The following is a 19,502-nucleotide window of genomic DNA, read 5'->3' on the forward strand; positions in this document are numbered from 1 at the left end:
GTTGCACTTAGCCAAAAGTGCAACGTTAAAGAACTTTTAACGTGGGGCAAAAGGCGCAACTGCTTCAGGTCCAATCTTTCCTGGAGGCCGTGTTTGGTGTCCACCACCACAATTTGTGGTGTCAGCCCACCCTGCCAACTCTCCAGAGGCGGACTGAAGGGATGGCGTGAGAACGTCTCCAATGGAGTCACCCTAGGGTCAGAAGATTATGAAGAGACTGTCGAGAGTCAATGCAACAAGTATAGGTTCCGCTGACCCCTGCATTAACACCCCCTCCCATATACACTTTTTTTTTTAATAAATACTCCAGGAACGGTCACCTACCACCAAGCCTGGTCCATTCACCCATCCATGCTAGACTTCCAAAATGTATTGCCTATGAGTCATCACTGATTCTGCCATGGCTCATTCCTCTTGTAGCATATAACTAAGCTTTGCTGCCTTCACCTGCTTATAACATCTCTAGAATATCGTACTTTGTAATCGGCAACATTACTACCCAATTAATTATCTCTGTTTAAGCTTTAACCACCTCAAATACCACCTGCTTATTAATATGCTGCCTATTTTCCAATTAATTCAAGACTGTGGCTGCACCTCATCTTTTTCTCCACTACACCAGTTTCTCTCCTTGTTAACCATTTACTCATATATCAGTATCAGCGCCTTTGCTACATACTGATAATAGCATAAGGTTAGTTGATGCAGTAGTTGTGATTCATGTATATTTTCATGCCGTAATTCTTAATGCAGGAGTAGGGAACAAAACTGTTAGAGGTATGTACGCCCGGTTTTTATTTTCCAGGGTTAGTGATGCAAAAAAAAGGCATTTTCAAAAGGGGACCATTATGTTAATTTTTACATGCACCCAGTGCATTCTTTACTAGTGGCATTATTACCAGTTCTGTGCCATTACCACATTAACATACTTACATACTTTTTGAGGGCATAGAAAGGATAGAGGACTTTTAATTTCAACTGAGCAGCCATATGAAATCTATTGACTATATACACTGATCAGCCATAGCATTATGATCAGCTGCCTAATATTGTGTTGGTCCCCTATTTGCCACCAAAACAACCCAGACTCGTTGAGGCATGGATTCCACTCAACCTCTGAAGGTTTGCTATGGTATCTGGCACCAAAACGTTAGCAGCAGATCCTTCAACCCCTTTGTGACAATGGCTGCTTTTATTTTTTTGTACCATTCTCATCTCCTGCGTATAGTGTTACCACCCATGCATGGGTTTGTCGAGTTGTTTGGGGACTAAAAGGCCACATTTGGGAAGTGTGGATTTTTCAAATTGGACTTCAGACGTGGAAAATTCTGCCCACATATCCTATTTGAGATATCTTTGAAGCCGGTCAGTTCAATTTCCCCAATCAAATTATATACTTTGAAAACTGGAAACCCAAGGCTATTTCAGATGCTGGTATTTTAACTTTTTTTTTGGGGGGTGGTTCCCCCACACACATTCTATATTTGGTATGAAACACCCTAATATGTGTTCAGCAGCATCACCTGATTACAGTGATACCCCATGCATGGGTTTGTTGGATTGTTTGGGGGCTAAAAGGCCCCATTTGAGACATGCATTTTTAAAATTGGAAATTTGATATGTGGTCATCCTGCCCCCTGTGTACACTCCCCATGGACATTTAATATGCCAGTATTTTAACTCTTTCCATGCGTGAATTGTTTGAAGATATAACTCTTTTTTAGGACTTGCTCATAAAAATAAACTTGTGTGTGGACTTTTTGGGGTTTTTTACATCTTTTTGGAACTGGAAGGTTCCCCTGATGGTGACGTCAGTGGAGAATTATTTTTACACGTTACCATTTTATTTTTTTACATTTTTATTTATTTTACTAATTGTGATTTCACATTGTGATTAGAAAGCTGGGCTCCATTGACGTGCATGGCTGAAAGCCACTATTCAACTTGCAAGGGGAGCCAGAGTTCTACAGAGTGGCCACAGTGCGTCCTGGGGTGGGTGTTCGGTGTCGCTGAATGCCTCGCTATCGAGGCATTTCAGAGACACTATTGAAGCTTAAGAGGCGATCATTTATGGTGAACATTGACACCCTGGGGTGCCAATGGCCGCAGTTGCCATTCTCAGTGTTGCTGAATGCCTCGACATCGAGGCATTACAGCAATACTGTTTGGGTGAAGAAAACGACCGTAGATCGATTTCTACAACCGTTTAAAGTCATGACGTGTCTGGCACGTCAATTGTCATCAAGGGGTAGAGACTTGTTTGTCCAGCACATCCCAAGGATGCTCGATTAGATTAAGAGCTGGGGAATTTGGAGGCCAAGTTAACACCTTGAACTTGTTCCTCAAACCATTCCTGACTATTTTTTTCTTTGTGGCAGGGCACATTATCCTTCTGAAAGAGGCCAATGCCATCAGGGAATACCATGGCCCTGAAAGGGTGTACATGGTCTGTAAGAATGCTTAGGTAGGTGGTACGTGTCAAAAGAGCATCCACGTTAATGGCAGGAACATTGTCCAGAGTATCACATTGCCTCCGTCAACTTGCCTTCTTCCAATAGTACATACCGGTGCTATGTGTTCTCCAGGTAAGTGGCACACCCGGCCATCCATCTGATGTAAAAGAAAATGTGATTCAGAAGACCAGGCCACCTTCTTCCGTTGCTCTGTGGTCCAATTCTAATGCTCAGATGCCTATAGTAGGTGCTTTCAGTAGTATACAGGGGTCAGCACGTTCTGACACCTTTCTATCAGAACCAGCATTAACTTTTTCAGCAATTTGAGCTACAGTAGCTCGTCTGCTGGATTTGATCACACGGGCCAGCCTTCGCCCCCCCACGTCCATCAATGAGCCTTGGCTGCCCATGACCCTGTTGCCGGTTCACCGCTTTTCCTTCTTTGGGACACTTTTGATAGGTACTGACCACTGCAGACCGACAAGAGCTGCAGTTTAGGAGATGCTCTGACCCGGTCTTCTAGCCATCACAATTTGGATCTTGTTAAAGTCGGTCAGATCCTTATGCTTGCCCATTTTTATTGCTTCTGACAAACTTTGAGGACGAAATGTTCAGTTGCTGCCCAATATATGGTGGTCATAATGTTATGGCTGATCTGTATAGAGGTTTTGGTTTATGCATGTGGTATCATGCTGCTTTAAAGCTGGCCCTGAAGACAAGTTTTGCATTCCAGCAGTTGTGGAGTAAGCCTACAAACCACATTTGTCATGGTCCATGATAGCTGTCCCAGATGGTTGAGATTAATCTTGCATAATATACAAACCTGATCCAACAAGTAAAACAAAATTTGTCTAATATGTTTTTTTCTTCTTAATGGCAAAGTATGGAATAATTTAGCTTATGAACTAAATATTTCTAATGAACCTAAATATTTAATGCTTTAACTGGTTCTTCACATTGCCTGCAAATGTGACTGAAGTACCCTTAGCTTCTTGGAGTACCCTTGCTTTTTTCAAGAGCTCTTACAATTATCAGTCTCACTCATGTGGTCACATGCATCATCAGAACACTTTAGTCAGCTCAGAAATATAATATTAGTGACAGATAATGACACCTATGATGGATATAATATAATTTATCATTTAATGGTTTGTGATCTTTCAGATATGTTCCTTTTGGTTGGCTTCCCCTTCAGTTCGCAAATTACCTTTTGTTCCTCAATTGCTTTAGTCCCTTGATTTTCTAATTTTTGATATAAATAATTGCTTCTAACACTGGTGCAATCATTTACCCTCCTGTAGCAGTTCATATCTATTAAATCCCTTATTCAGCAAACAGTGCACACAGTATTCATGTCTTAGTATTTGTTGCCACCAATAATTGCATGATTTTACTATTTCATGATGGGAAGTCATGATTTTATTAAAGACACGGAGGCGAGTATTGTGCATCAACTCTTTCTTTACTTAAATAGCAGCAAAGAAAAACTACATAAAAAAATATAACATAGCAGGGATGCCATAGACTGACCTAACTCCGCCTCCACCAAAGTCTATATAAACCCCTGATAAAACAAACAAATCCTCTTTCTTTGACACGTAAAAAATCGTCTGAAAACAGGGGAACAGTAGAACTTCCAACAACGTCCATCCGGCACTGACAACTGCAGCAGACATATGGACTAGAAATCTCCACAGACGAAACAACTGAAGAAGTAGATGAACTCTGAAATCAACCAAATCCACAGGGCTTCAAGCTAGAAATAAAGAAAAACAGTGTGATATATATTCTAGCAATCAATGAAAACAATTCAAAATGTAGATAGTTAAGCAAAGCATGTTATAATAATTCTGGTCAAAAAAGGGCAGGGAAGAGAAAAGAAGGGTGGGACCATAGTCGTCTCCGTGTCTTTAATAAAATCATGACTTCCGGTCATGAAATAGTAAAATCATGCAATTTTATTACAAGACACGGAGGCTCCTATTGTGCAAGTTTAAAGCTGCGCAATAACTGAAGAAAAAACATGAGAAATAGGTTTCAAATAAAAGGTACGGAAAGTAGATTCCCGTGACCAATTTGCAGCACGCATAAGATCTTCTAGCCGACCACCTAATGAGAAGACCTTGGAAGCCGAAGCTCCCCTGACAGAGTGAGAGCCAAACACTTCAACACCAGCAGATGGCAAGACTGACTTCACCCACCGTGCTAAAGTAGCCGAAGACACAGGATGATAAGGAATACGTAAAGATAAGAATAATTGGGGTGTATCATGAGGGCGTAGGGAAGAAAACCTACGATCATACTCCTGTAAGCAAAGAACCGGACATAATTTAGGTTTGTCAGTAAAAGCTGGGTAAAAAATTGACTTAATCGAAGTTTTCATACGACGGGAAATGTCAAAAACAACGCCTTCTGGAGAGAAAGTACGAGAATCCGAATCTAGGCCTCTCACGTCTGCAACACGCTTGCATGAAATAAGACAGAACAATGTAACCAATTTAGAAGATAATTGGTGAAGAGACAATTCTTCATTGGTAGGCCAAAACTCAAACAAACTCAAAACCATATTAACATCCCACGTGTAATGATACTTAGCCCGAGGAGGCAGAGACATTCTGACTCCTTTAAGCAGACGACAAACAAGGGGATGCTGACCCGCTGGAACCCCCAATGTCAGTGAGAGGCTGACATTGCCGAATGTTAAACATTTATAGTTCGGTATGCACCGCCTTGATCATATAAAGAAGACAAGAAAGTGATCACCTCAACTGCTGAAACGGGATCCATGTCCCGAGCTGTGCACCAACTAGACCAAACACGCCAGGCTGACTCATAAAACTTTCTAGTCCCAGGAGCCTATGCGTTGTCCAAAAGTCGTCTAGCTGTATCCGAAATTCCGGAGCTCTCCCAAGTTCTCCCGAGATTAACCAGGCCATGAGGGACAGTTGGCTCCGAAATCAATGGATGTGGTTGACCGGTGGGGTCCCGCAGTAGGAAAGGGTCGGATGGAATGCACCTGGGTACATCTATGGCTAACTCCAACACCTGGGGAAACCAAGACTGGGCCGGCCACCAAGGGGCAATGAGAACGATCGAGGCCAACTGGCGGCGTACCTGAAGAAGAACCCTGGGTATCATAGAAAAGGGGGGAAATGCATAGCTGCGAACTTTGGACCAATCCTGCATGAAAGCATCTACCGCCAGAGCTTCCGGATTTGGTCTCCAACTGAAAAACCAGGGCAGCTGGCGATTTAAACGGGACGCGAAAAGGTCTACCCCGAATGGGCCCCATAACTGGCGGATCTGTGAGAAGATTCTGGGTTCCTGCCTCCAATCGCTGGAGTCTTTCATAAAACGGGAATTCCAATCTGCGGTTGGAAAGACCTGGAATGTACTCTGCACGGACCATCAAGTTGTGATTGAGGCAAAACTCCCAAAAGTCTTTTGCTAGATCTGTCAATAGAGCAGACTGGGTACCCCCACGGTGATTTATGTAGCGTACGGCTGAGATGTTGTCCATCAGCAGCTTGACACACGTGACCGAGTGATGAGTAGTCAAACTCTTCACCGCGAACGAGCCCGCTAGCAGTTCCAGGCAATTGATGTGGAGATTTGTCTCGTCTGAGGACCATCTGCCCCCTGTGGATATTGCTCCACAGCGGGCCCCCCAGCCATTGAGACTTGCATCCGATTCTATGGAAATCTCCGGTTGCAACCCGAAAATGGCTCTGCCATTCCACGCATCTAGGTTCAGAATCCACCACTGAAGTTCGTCCCTGGTCTCCCTGTCTAGACTGATGAGATCCTTGTATGATCTGCCCCTGCGCAGGTGAAAAATTCTTAACCACTGCAATGCACGCCTGGATAGAAGATGTTAACAGGCCGATAACCCGTGCTAACTGACGGATGGAAATCTGATGATGTTTCAGGGTACGCCGAATTACCTTCCGAACGGTGCAAATTTTTGTTGCTGAGAGAAACAAGGACTCCTCTACCGAGTCCACAACAAAACCGAGAAATTCCAGACAATGGGTAGGTTTTAAATGGGATTTCTCCCAATTTATTAGAAATCCCAAATTATGTAATAGACTTATAGCCCACTGGAGATGACGCTGTAGCGATTCCAGGGATTGAGAAAGGATAAGAATGTCGTCTAGATAGACGATGAGACGAACTACCCTGCTCCGAAGAAGCGCCATTACTGGCCTGACCAGCTTGGTGAAACACCAAGGCGCTGATGAGAGCCCGAAAGGAAGGCACGTAAAGCGCCATCTCTTCCCGTGCCAAAGAAACTGCAGGAAATCCCTGGAATGCGGGGCTATTGGTACCGTCAAATAAGCATCTTTGAGGTCTAGTTTGACCATCCAGTCCCCGGGAAGAAGCAAATCCCGTAAAAGATGGATACCCTCCATCTTGAAATGACGGTACCTGACCCATGAATTTAACTGCCGAAGGTTTATTTCTGGCCCCCTTTCTTCAGCACGAGAAAAATGTTGCTTAAGAAAGCATTGGGGACCTCCTCTGCCCTTTCGTTGGCAACTTTCCTTCTAGATCGTTTAATTCTGAATCTACTAGAATGCGATTTGCCTGCGACAACACTAAAGGAGGGGGCATGCGCCGTTGGTATGGGATTTGGACAAGCACGATGCAATAACCCTGTACTGTCTCTAAAACCCATGCGTCTGAAGTGACACTGTTCCATACGTCTAAAAAATGGGTGAGTCTTCCCCCCACAAGACATTGGGAAAAAGGGGGAGACAAGTGACTTACCGAATGGGCGTCTGTTAGACGGGGCTCCTCTTGCATCTCTTGCTCGCCAGGGTCGGCTTCTTTGAGGGAAGAACGGGTATGGAGTCTGGGGTCTGACGTCTGGAAAGGCGTTACGTGGTGAAGTAACAGGGTCTCTACCTGGTCTATTATAACCGGATTGGCTGCGGCCAGTGGGACGGCCCCTGGAACCACTTGCCCTGGCAAAAACCTGTCTGGAGAAAACCCGGCGCATAGAAGATTGAGCTTTGTCAAGTGCCGTGAAAGCCCCTACATATTTGCCCAGATCTTTTATAAAAGACTCCCCAAAAAGTAAGCCATCAGCGTCCTTACCCATCTCAGTCAAAGCTAGATTAGCTAATTTCGGCTCAATTTTAAATAAAATTGCCTTTCGTCTCTCAATGGCAATGGAGGTATTGACGTTACCCGCCATACAAATTGCCCTTTGAATCCAGCCACGCACCACCTGGGGATCTAAAGGCTGTTGGTCACATAAGACCGCATCAGACAACTCAAAAATCTTTGTAAGTGGACCAAACATATCAAGAACTTTATCTTGACAAGACTTAAGAGCCGACTCGAGACCCCTGCGGGGGTTCCAACCCAGTTTAGAAATTTAACCATTTTAGGATCCACTTCAGGGGTAACACAAACTTTGCCCGGTACCAACGGGCGGGGGCATTCTGCCCTTAATTTATTCCTTGTCTCTTTAGACAGAGGGCGTCTGACCTTGTTCTGAAGGTATTGTGCAATATGATCAGAGGGGACCCACTCCACTGATCTAGGATGATGTAAATCATCAGGCTCAAAGAGTGGCTCACCCAAAGGATCTAAAACAGCCTCAGAGTGGGTAGACAAACCAGGCTTGCCATGTGGCGCCCGTGGTGGAGTTCGAGAACGGCGAGACTTTTCGCCAGTCCGAGAACAAGTCTCTGACTCTTCCCCGGACTCAGAAGGGATGTCAGATTGTACCTCCTCCTCTGACTCTACTGACGAGTCGGAATCATGTTCACTTAGCGCTCTGGCGCATTTCCATTTTCTCGCTTTTTCTGCCTGGCGAGTACAGGCTCTTTTGCACACATTAGCGCTCTCAAGGATGGGAAAATCATCATCGTTCATCATAGTTCTGGAGGTACCTGCCCTACAGGACTTACGAAGAGCTTTTCTGCCTGTACCGCTAGCTAGACGGTTTGAAAGAGCAGTGGAAATTTCAGGAGGGGCCACAGGGGAAGGTTCCCTGGGGCCCGCCACCTGTGCATGCTGAAATGCCTGTGCAATTGAGCGAGACAGTGATGAAGACATGGAGTCCATAGCGGAATGAATAGCTTCCGTCAAAGAGTGCTGTAGGAGATCCGTAGCGTCTTCTTGTGGGACAAGTGGATGCAATCCACAAGATGGATGCACAAGAGGGTTGCCACCCCCTTGAGACATTTCCTGTGGGGCATCAAAATCCCCTGCGGACAAGGAAGCAGCTTTCTTAGACATAACTAAATGTCAGAATAAGCAGACCAAAATTCTAGAGGATCCAAACTATCCGACCCTTACAAAAGTAAGAAGGATGAAATTCAGTGGGAGTAGAGAAAATAGGGAGACAAAACTGCGCACAAGCTACCTGTTATTAACACCACAGAAACTCCGTTACCAATGGAGCTCCGAAACCACGCCCCCAACGTCACTCGCTGCAAAATTGCTGCAAAACAAAAACACCTCAAAAGAGGTTACATTTCATCATGGACAACAGGGAGACAGAGGGAAGATGACTGGGATATCTCCCTAGAAAAAACGAGCATTCAAAATGCTGAAAAAACGCAAAATTCAGAGGAAACCGGCAAATTACGAAATCCAAGATGGCGGCCGCAACAAGGAGGCGGGGAGTGAAGAAGAAAAAAGTTAAGGAGAACAACTCTATTAGGGAAGAAAAAACAGCTGAAATATAGGGAAAGATACAGTTAAAAGTAAAAGGGGGAGAGAAAACTAAATAAGGTGGAATATAATCAAAAGAAAACACAAAAGACAATTTGAAATGATGAACCTAAAAGCAATATATGAATATAAGAATATACATGAGGTAATAATAAATTCAGAAGGGAATATAAAGTAGAAAATCCCCCAGCAAAGAAAGAGGATTTGTTTGTTTTATCAGGGGTTTATATAGACTTTGGTGGAGGCGGAGTTAGGTCAGTCTATGGCATCCCTGCTATATGTTATATTTTTTTATGTAGTTTTTCTTTGCTGCTATTTAAGTAAAGAAAGAGTTGATGCACAATAGGAGCCTCCGTCATAGGATGCTTTGCCACAAGTCAGTGAAATTTCTCCCCTGCTAGATCTGCCCCGGTCCACTGTAAGTGCTATTATTGTGAACTGGAAGCATCTGTGAGTGAAAACAGATCAGCCATTAAGACTATGCACACTTAGAGAGAGGGGCCACCGAGTGCTGAAGTGGATAACAAGTAAAAAAATCACCTCCGGAAGCTGCATCAGCACAAGCACTGTGTGTCTGGAGATTCGTATAGCACTAATCTGCCTTGAACCTTGAGAGAGGACTCAAAAGAAGGCTTGAGGATCAAGTAACAAATGAGATTTTTTTTTAAATAATCCCCATATCACTTGGTAGCATGCATGTTCTTTACACCTATACATCACTTAATCGTGGCTCCTTTTGCTAACATACTTTCTTTCACTGAGTGACATTAGCTGCCATTATAAGGTTGTATTTTTACCATGTTATTTATATCATTCCCTATTTAGTTGCCTTTGAGACCTCCTTACTGATTTCAGCAAGCTACAGCTTGTATTTAAGTATGCTACAGCCCATGTACAGAAAGTGTTCATAAGCATGTTCCCTGCTTACATTTTTAGGTTTTGGTGGCAGCAGCTTCGTTAAGAACAAAATGAAACAGAGTAGATAGCATGTATTCTACGCAAAATAGGCTCCAATATTAAAAAACAAAACAGGAGGAATGATATTTAGGATTTGTGCTACCCTAAGAAATATTACATTCTAAAATGTTATACGTCACATGCATAAAAAGGACTAAGAATCATTAGCATGAAATGTTACATCCGGCCAATTCACATGTGTGTCTCTTAGTCATTTGTAGATGATTGTGTACGCCATTGGAGCGTGCAGCTATAATCCACTTCATCCAACGTCATTTGTGTGCCATTATTACACCTCTTTATTAGATGGTATGCACAAAAAGAAATTACTGGTGCAATCAAAGTGTACTATACAAGCAATGCTAGTTTAATACTACTTGGCTTTACTAGTGCCACAGCAAAAGTGTTGTCTACGCCAGGGACACACTGCGGAGGCACACTTATAACAGTGACCCATCAGGTCAATATTAAACAGGGCACACTCACCAAGGTGGAACAGGGTCATGTAACACAACATTATGGTAGTTGCACAGTAGCTATGGTCAGGAACCATATAGGCGGTAGGAGAAGCAAGTTTAAGTGTAGCAGGAACTAGTATGTTGAACAGGCAATGATTTAACGAGGAGGTCATGTTTTAAAAGCCTTAAAGATGTACACTGTGCAATTCTCAATCATACGCGAGAAAGATGCTGCACGTTCAGCTGCAGTAAAGATCTGGAGAGAGGACACAATGTGGTAATGCTCAGGGAAAGTGTGTGGCAGGGTCTGTTACTCTCCAAACATTTTTTAGCAATGACAAAGCAATCCATGTTTGCATCGAGGACATTGTGTTTGTGAACTTTCAGCAGCGGGCAGCCCCTGTAAACTATGGAACCCAAATGGCATCTATATATGTGCGTGTGCACCGTACCATACACCTGCACAAACACTAGGAGTGAACGTTCATGGGCATTTCTGGATTGAAGCGCCATGTCCGTGCCATTGGCACACAAAGCTCCAAGTGTGCTAGTTCTTGCAAGGGAGAGTGTCTTAATTCAATCAATACTGTATTTCGCAAAAGAAGGCAGGTATCAAAAAATGTCAGCGGAGCTGTTCTAACGGTTCCTATCAAGTGGAACAATTGTTATTTTTACGTTGCAGCTCACTCGTAATAAAGTTGAGAAAGTCTTGAGAACTGATTGGCTGTCACAGGTCCCATCTGGTGTAATGATTTATTAATTGCAGGTTCTGTTTGTTTGAAAAAATAAGACAGCAGTTATATCAGCACATTTGCAGACATTGCACAGAAACCCGAAGATTGCGAGTGACAGGTTAATTATGAGTTACCTATACAAGAACAGCGCAAATAAAATTCCACCTCCCCCGTTCCTGTTTTCTGGACAAAATGTTCTAAGCCGGTTAAAACAAAAAGCACCATAAGAGTGATGACAATAGCAGGACCACAAAAACTTGAGTTGATACATTAATGAGAAATGCATACATTATGACATTATGTGCGGAATTACAATACGATCCCATCTGTTCGGAATTGTACACAGGATTTCACTTTGCTAATTTGTTTGACACCTAACCTAACAACTTGAATACTATTAAGATATATTGTAGTGACAAAGTGCTTTCAAATAAAAGGAACCATATCTTTGTGTTCATTTTTAACAGTGACTTGTACCAGGTCGATGAAGCATTTAAAGAAAACTGGCATTTCTTGCACAAACAATGCACTCTCTTTAGGAGTAAAGATTAATGAAAACATTTCCTGCCTGCAAGCAGACAATGCTGTAAGTCAAATAAAGTAACTTATACTTTCTTAAATACCGTCTTAAATTTTAAGCTTATCCTAAAAAGTATGTCTTCTATCTTAGAAATTTTTGTGGCATTGTTTAACCCATTTTATTTGGAGGACATAAAAGCATGTCCTTAAAAAAAAAAACACCCCTTGAGGATGAAGGGCATACTATTACTTCCTCTTCTATTTTAGCTCAACAGGTAGAGCTGCCTATCAATGGACAGACAATTGAGCCTCCAAGCTCAACAGTGTAATGGTGCTCAGTCTGAGCATTGTTATACCAAGACAGTTTGAATACCTTGGCAGAGGTTTGAGCATTCTGTTCCAACAGTGTCAGCAAGTAAACAAGGCCCCAGAGAAATTAATTGGGGGTAATCTCAAGTTACAAGAGAGATCATCGTGGTCTAAAAAGTCACCAGAGGATCACTAGTCATTTAACACCACCAAAGCAGTGAAAACATAAAAAAAAAACCTTTAAAAGCCTTCTCATATACCGCTTATTATTTAAGGCCACCAACCTAACAAGTATTAATAGAGTATTATAAAGTGTATTTTCACCCTTTAAAAATGAAAGCAAAATTTTAAACTAACAATAGTGAATGGCGCTGAAATGGTTTATTATCTCCCAAAAAATAGCGCTATAACGTCTGTACGAGAAATGTGCCACAAAGAAAAAACTGTAATATGAAAATACAAAAAATAAACACTTCTGTTTCATTATAATAATCATGTATACTAATCATATTATGAATTACAGTTAAGTATTCCAGAACAAGGGGCGCTATTTTGGTACCCTTTAGAATTGGGGTGCATTAGTTGCATTGAACAAACATTGCAGGAAATGTAAGCATATCCGATAAACAATGGGAGGTGAGTGTCTGTGAAGCTTGTAAGTGTGCAGCACTGTTCAGATAAATGATTTGTGCGAACATTTCAGTCTATTTTACTTAATTCAGCACAAACATCAGTGTGCGTCAACGACTAACAGATTTAGGTATACAGATCTACTGCAAGTCATATGTCAAATTGACTCAGAATACAGTACTTACGACATTCAATAAATTAATATAATTCAAATCTTTAAAAGACGAACACCTACATCTAGAATTCACGCAGCTGTGAATGTTAACAGCAAAAAGTAATTGTTAAAAGGAGCTCCCAACAAAATACCAACAGCAGAGATTTACGTCTCAATGTCTTATTGTGGAATTATATTATAATATTATAGGGAAGGTGAGATACATTTAGGATATAACAGGCATTCTCACTCTTATGTCATCAAACCAAAACGGGGCTTTACTGATATGCATGGTTTTTTTCTGTTTTGTTTTTTTAAGAATTAAAACCCAAAGCTGTTTTCTATGTTTTGTGTGTTTTCTCTGTGCTTGGTTGAAAAAAAGTCGTCGTTTTTCCACAATAAATACATATTTGCATTTACAGCTTGAGTGTCTCGCTCATGGCACCGCACTGTGGTTTCCACATACCGACGATGTATGTTCCCCATGAATAAGTGACAAAGCAGTTCTTAGAAATGTAGGGCGATGCGCTGAATGTTCTTGTCCCTGTAAGAGTCTCCAGCTGCAGCTTTACACCAAACCACCGCTGCTCGGGTTCAAGGCGAGGCGAGAGCGAATACTTGCTTTGCTCACTTGTTTGAGGTTTTCATAGAGTGTTTGGGTAAAGTGTTTCCCAGCTAAAGCATTTTTCACATCTAAAGTTTAGGAAATAAGTAACTAAAACTCGGCTGCCTTTCAAATACTGGCCTTGCACTCTGATCTTCAAGTCATTGTTCGCAGAACAGAGATGACTTGAGGATCAATTTGTCAGGGAAGTGTGCAGGGTTCTTGGTGCTGAGGAATTCCCTACATTAAAGCTCGGTTTGAGCCGAAATCTTCTTGCGATTTTGATTTTGTTCATCTTTTTGGTGCTCCATCAAGTAATTTCACTCTGTACCACCACAATTTCCACTCCTATCCGTGTGCGTGTACCTAGCTTGTGTTTGGATTATGTGCCTCTGCCAGGTGTTTGGCAGAATTGTTACCTGTCCTACATTAGCTCAAAGTGATAACTTTTTTGCCTCATCTTGCCTCCACCCAAGCCGTCTTTATTGAACTAACCTCTTCTTTCCAGTCATTCCATTAATGGCATCATTAGCTTCTGCTGGTTAACAAGTAACCGCACCATATATTGTTCTTAATCCTACAACAGAGCTGGTGGCACAGGCAGCAAAGGTCGCAATACGAATGCGTTTAGAAGGACCTCTCTCGCTCTCTGTGCGAACAACTTATCTTGTCATGCCCACTGGAAGCAGGGATGGAGCAGAGTCATGTGACGTGAAATAAATTCACATGACTCCTCTGGGTTCCTGCTTCCCCTGTTCGGTACAAGAGACTCTGCTCACACAGCTAAGCAGCCTGGACCCTGCGGACGATTATTTTCAGCCGTTAATGCTATTTTCGGTCGACATGTTTTGGCCACCGATATATTTGGGCATCCCTAGTGAACTCTTTGTTCCAATAAACTTCCTTTCTCTGCAGACATGGAGGCTGCCATTGCTGTCATTTATGTTAGATGTTTGGGTGCTTTTCCCTGCTCAAACACCATACATTTCTTTATGGCAATGCTATTGAAGTCCGTTACTGCATAGACTTTTTATTAGTGAAAGTGTGCGGATGGGTGATTAAGTCTGTCTATTTACAACAGGCACTGTTATAAGAAATCAGGGTGTTTGTCTAGTAGTTGGAGCTAGCAGAACTAGAACACGCACAAATAGCTAATATGCAGCTGTACAAAAATATATTATGCAAGAACTACAATTGTAAAAACACAGCATGATATTAAGTTTTTATGAACTTTATTAACAGCCTAAGTAGATAATCTTAACTAATACTAACTAGCAATAATGGACTAATGTTAATTCTCATTACAACAATGCATCAAAAACAAAAGATCCATGTACAATGACAGTTGAGGGTTGGCCTGTAGACCGCAAGTGCGTACCTCCCTGTGTCACTGGCAAACAACCGGTGATCGGGTCATTGGAAATTTAGTTCGTCTTTTGTTTTTTTTATTCCTCCCCCATTTACAGTCATCTCCGCTTTAGAGTTTGTGGTGTGGGGAGTTTCCTTGGTTGTAATGAGCTCTCCTTGGCATTAAAAACCAGGTTAACAATTGAGACCTTCTTCCTGCTGGGATCTTGGTGGGACTGACCACTCTGAATTTTAGGAAGATTGGCCTTAGCAGTTTGGGACACCTTCTCTTGGGCGTAAGTCTTTTGTGGAGGACCCATTGGCTTGGCGAGTGCGCTCAAACATTTATCCACGGTGATGAGCTGCTTCCGCCTTACGGTGTCATCTTTGTCCTGCAAGCACTGTTTTGTGTCCTTTGAGGCAATTCTTTCGTTCACCGACTTGAGTACCTTCTTTTTGGGCATCACCTTATTAGCTGGGCCCTGATGGCCAGGGACCCCGTCGGAATCTGAGCTATCCGATTCATCAGTGCTGTCATCCAGATCAGGCAGGTGTAAAAATGATCTGGTTGAACTGCTGTGGCGTCGGCCTTTACTCTGCTTCAAGATCTCATCCGCTTCCGCCCTTTTCTTTGGATCACAATACTCCAACAATGTAGTGCAGAAATGATGTCCCACAGACTCCAGGTCTTTGGTGCTAAAATGGGTCCCACATCTTTTTCCCAGCGTGGATCCACAGTATGTGGACTCCAGAGTGTAGCTATTATTCACCCCCATTCTCCACACAGCCACACGGCCTGTGCCCTCCTTGCTTTTCTTCACTTTAAACTTGCAGTCTACATAGGAAAACTTTTCTGGACAGTTCTTGGCAAACATGAGTGGGAAAACCCGCTCGCCAGAGTTGCCCATTGCAGACTGACCGCGTTTGGCAGAGCAACCATATATAAAGGTGTTCTGTTTTCCGCTGTGCCCGTGAAGATCACAATACAAGAGGACCTTCCGTTCATCCTTCACACGCTGGATCATGTTGCGGGTAAACCATATTGATGGAGCAGACTCCTTCAACTTGCTCTTATATAACCGGTTTAAGTCCTGACCGGCAAGAGAGCAGCGGTGGTTTCCCACAATCACTCCATCTGGATTCAGCATGGGCACAACCTTAAAGACAAAGGTGTCTCGCAGACGACAGGCATCTTTATGGGAACTCAGAATAAAATCCAAGAACCCTTTCATTACCCATGAGCTGTTGGTCTCTCCCGGATGAACTCTGGCTGTTATAATAACAGCTTTTTTCTTCCTCCATTCTGTGGCTGTGGTGGTAGGGTTTGTGATGGTCAACTCATGCACCCTGTTACCAGCTAAGGACTGGCAGAGTACCCGGATGTTACAGTACTTGGTCTTTTTTGGGTCTTTGGCGATCCTGGCCAAGTAGTCCTGAAGGTTAGAATAGGTGTATGGGTAGCTGTATGCAAAATAGCAGGTGTCCATGTCATGTGGGAACATGAAGGTCCATGAAACAGAATAGTAGGAACTCTCGTACTGCCTCAAGTTGTTATTGTAGTACTTGATGTCATCGCCAACTCTGTGCCAGCCAATGCGGCGGGTTTCGGCTTCCGTTTCAGAATACATGAGGGGCCGCATGCCTTGGGTGTAAAGGCTATTGGGCTTCCTGAAGTTGACAATAGTGAAGCGATATGGCACGTTGGCTCGTGTGTTTGTCACTCTGAAGTAAAACCACTGAGTGTGACGCTCGGTGTACAGGTCGGTACGGAGAGTTATCTGGTAGTCATATTCACCAGTCTGGACCACCTTCTGGAGATTCCCACTCTCAAAACGTGCTTCAAAAGCCAACGTGTTCCCAAGGTCTCTGCAGCTCTCAGGTATAACATCCTTCAAGGGGCAATTCCCCCCTGCTTTTGAGGCTGTGTAGCAGGGTTCCTTGTCCCCTTTATTTGCAAGATAGACCACCCTGCCTGCCGTGGAACAGACACATGGTGATTCTTTCTTTTGCCCAGTGGCCTGGTACATGGGCTCTGGAATGGAGGGACTCCAGTTGATATGTTGAACTTTCTCCTGGAGCACCTCACATTCTTCAGGCCATCTCGGCAGTTGATGAAAGCTGTCAGATGGCACCCCATAGAGATCCCGTCGTCCCTTTAGTCGGGCAGATCGTTTGACAGACTGGTCATCCAACATAGTCTGGGGGATCCTTTTGATAGGGGGCTTGTAAAGGTTTTTTCCTTCCATCGCAAGATGGGTCATCTTGCCTTTTGTGGACTCCACGCTCGGTGGGTCTCTACGTCGCATTTTGGCCTTGTACAGAGGCTCTGGAATAGAGAGACTTCGCTTTGGGACACCTTCTCCTCCCTCAGACACTCCTCTTTCTGCTGCCTCTGCTGCTTTCAGCCTGATAGAAGCTGCAGTGATGTCACAATGTAGTACAGTGATGTACACATTCGTGTGTGTATGTGTTTGTTTATATCTATATCTATATATATATATATATATAGATATATATATATATCTATATATATATATATATATATATATATATATATAGTGTGTGTGGCTAACCGTCTTCTGCCAAGCATTTATCTAGATGGATTCTACAGACCCTCCCATTCATTTGGAAACTGGACCACATGAAAAGGTTTTAAAAATGGAAAATACTATCTCATCAATAAATGGATATTTATGCTCTTGAATTAACATCCCTTTGCTGCCATTTCAAATTTTTTTAATCTAAACTGAATCTTTGTTTTCACATTCATTTCACATTCGTATGGGGATTTTAAATCTGCAACTTTGCAGGCCCTTAGTCCCTGTTTTTTAATGCATTATGCAGGCCTATGCCCAGCAATAAAATGCCTTTTTATTAAGGTATGTTCTGGCTAAAAATACCATTCTCGAGTATAGTTAATGAATCCTTTGTAATGTAGCCCTTTTTATGTTTGTTACAGAACCTAGTGATAACTTGAGAGAAATACTACAAAATGTGGCCAAACTTCATGGAGTCTCAAACATGCGAAAGCTGGGCCATCTGAACAATTTTATTAAGGTAAATATCTTGTCTTCCTTTTTCATAATGTTCTTGTGCAATTTCTATGAATTGTGCTTAAATGTATGTATATCCCACTGAATTGTAAAGATGGGTTATCTAGTAGAAACCAGCTGAAGTAAAAATGTGTACTTTATGGGATATATATATCTCCCATAATGTATTGGTGTGAAAGCTTTCAAGCTATCAGAATCAGAGTATATATGAAACTTCCTGTAGCCAGTAAATACAGTGAAAACGTATTCAGACCCCTCACCGGTTCTCTCGCATCACTAAATTATACCAAGCAGCTCCGTCTTACTGAAATGTATTGGATTGGAAAGAGATTAATGTTCATGTTAAATAATAGTCTGTAAACCAGTTGATTTTTTTATTTTTAAGTGGTTGGCTAATTAAGAAGATAGAAAAAACAATAACTATCTAGTGAATTTAGGCTGTTAGGAAATATAATTTTATCCAACATGAAAATCTCTGGGTTATTAATGAATTATATTACGGTAAACCCACAGTGTTAGTTTTTATTTTACTTGTGAACTGTACGAACATTCAGAGTGGAAACTGTTTGCTGAGGTGCGCTTCCATTTTTATGAAACACTTAAAGGGCAAGTCCCATGGAGAGAAAACCATTTTCTCCGTGAGCGTTAAATACAGTCCATGCTGCAGTTTCTCCTTGTAGAGGCTCGTGCCCCTTTATGTGCCAGTTGTGGGCTGAATGCTCAGCGACTGGTTTGCAGTAAGGGGTATGTTATGTCATTGTGACGCTTGGAATTAAAGGAATAAGTGTCTGACATGGATGACCTTATTCTGAGATGCCATAGTCTGTTCACATCTCGTAGGTCACTGTTTGATCACTTCTTTGTTGGATATTCTTCTTGGCTGTACGTGGCGTTTGCTGGTTTTCTGTTTCAAAGAAATGTTACATCTCTGCTTATCTCTTCTTTCTTTTGGTTTTACTCGATGTTTTGTTTGTGGTCCTGTAGAAAGATATCTGAAAATGAGCTTAGTCATTTAAAGCTTTCAGTATAAGCCAGCTCTGCCAGCGAGAAAACGTTAAAAGTTGATGTGGTTTATAAGCTATCTTTGCAACTGTGTATTTCTGTAAGCTGTTACTCTGTACGCCATCCTAGTGGTAAGTAACGAGCCGGGAGGTTGTCAACCTACCTTTTATATTAATACTGTCATGACGCCATTGTGGCATCTGTAGATCAAGGGTGTCTGCAAAGCGATTTGTTACCTTCCCTGACCTGGTTCAATTTGGTGATTGTGCGGCTGCCAGGGATTAATAATTAGTTCCATTTAGTCATGAACTACAAGTGTTATCTTTATCCCGGGCTTAAGCCTCTTCGCTGCTACATCTTGGAAGACATAACATTTACTACCCATAAACTAGAGTCTGTAATGACGGCGTGCACAGCTGGTTTTATTGTATCCAAGGTTAACAAGCTGCTGGATGTCCATATGTGACCTTACACATCTACTTCTGGAACCTGATCGCCCCGGAGTGATGAAGTATAGACACCTAGAGATTCCTCCTGGATGGTTGACAGCCTTTCAAGCACTTTTATATCTCAAATCCGTTCTGTCTAGCTC

At 42.5% G+C, this 19,502-nt stretch overlaps 1 pseudogene; it reads right to left on the reverse strand.

Moving 5' to 3' along the window:
• Positions 1–14,974: 14,974 nt before the first annotated feature.
• LOC149303074 (cytosolic carboxypeptidase 3 pseudogene) lies at positions 14,975–17,161 on the reverse strand (annotated as a pseudogene).
• Between the last annotated feature and the right edge of the window lie 2,341 nt (positions 17,162–19,502).

Source organism: Sceloporus occidentalis, unplaced genomic scaffold (assembly GCF_023333645.1).
Source record: "Sceloporus occidentalis isolate IW3139 unplaced genomic scaffold, rSceOcc1.0.p SCAF_16, whole genome shotgun sequence".
In the NCBI taxonomy this organism is placed as follows: Eukaryota; Metazoa; Chordata; class Lepidosauria; order Squamata; family Phrynosomatidae; genus Sceloporus; species Sceloporus occidentalis.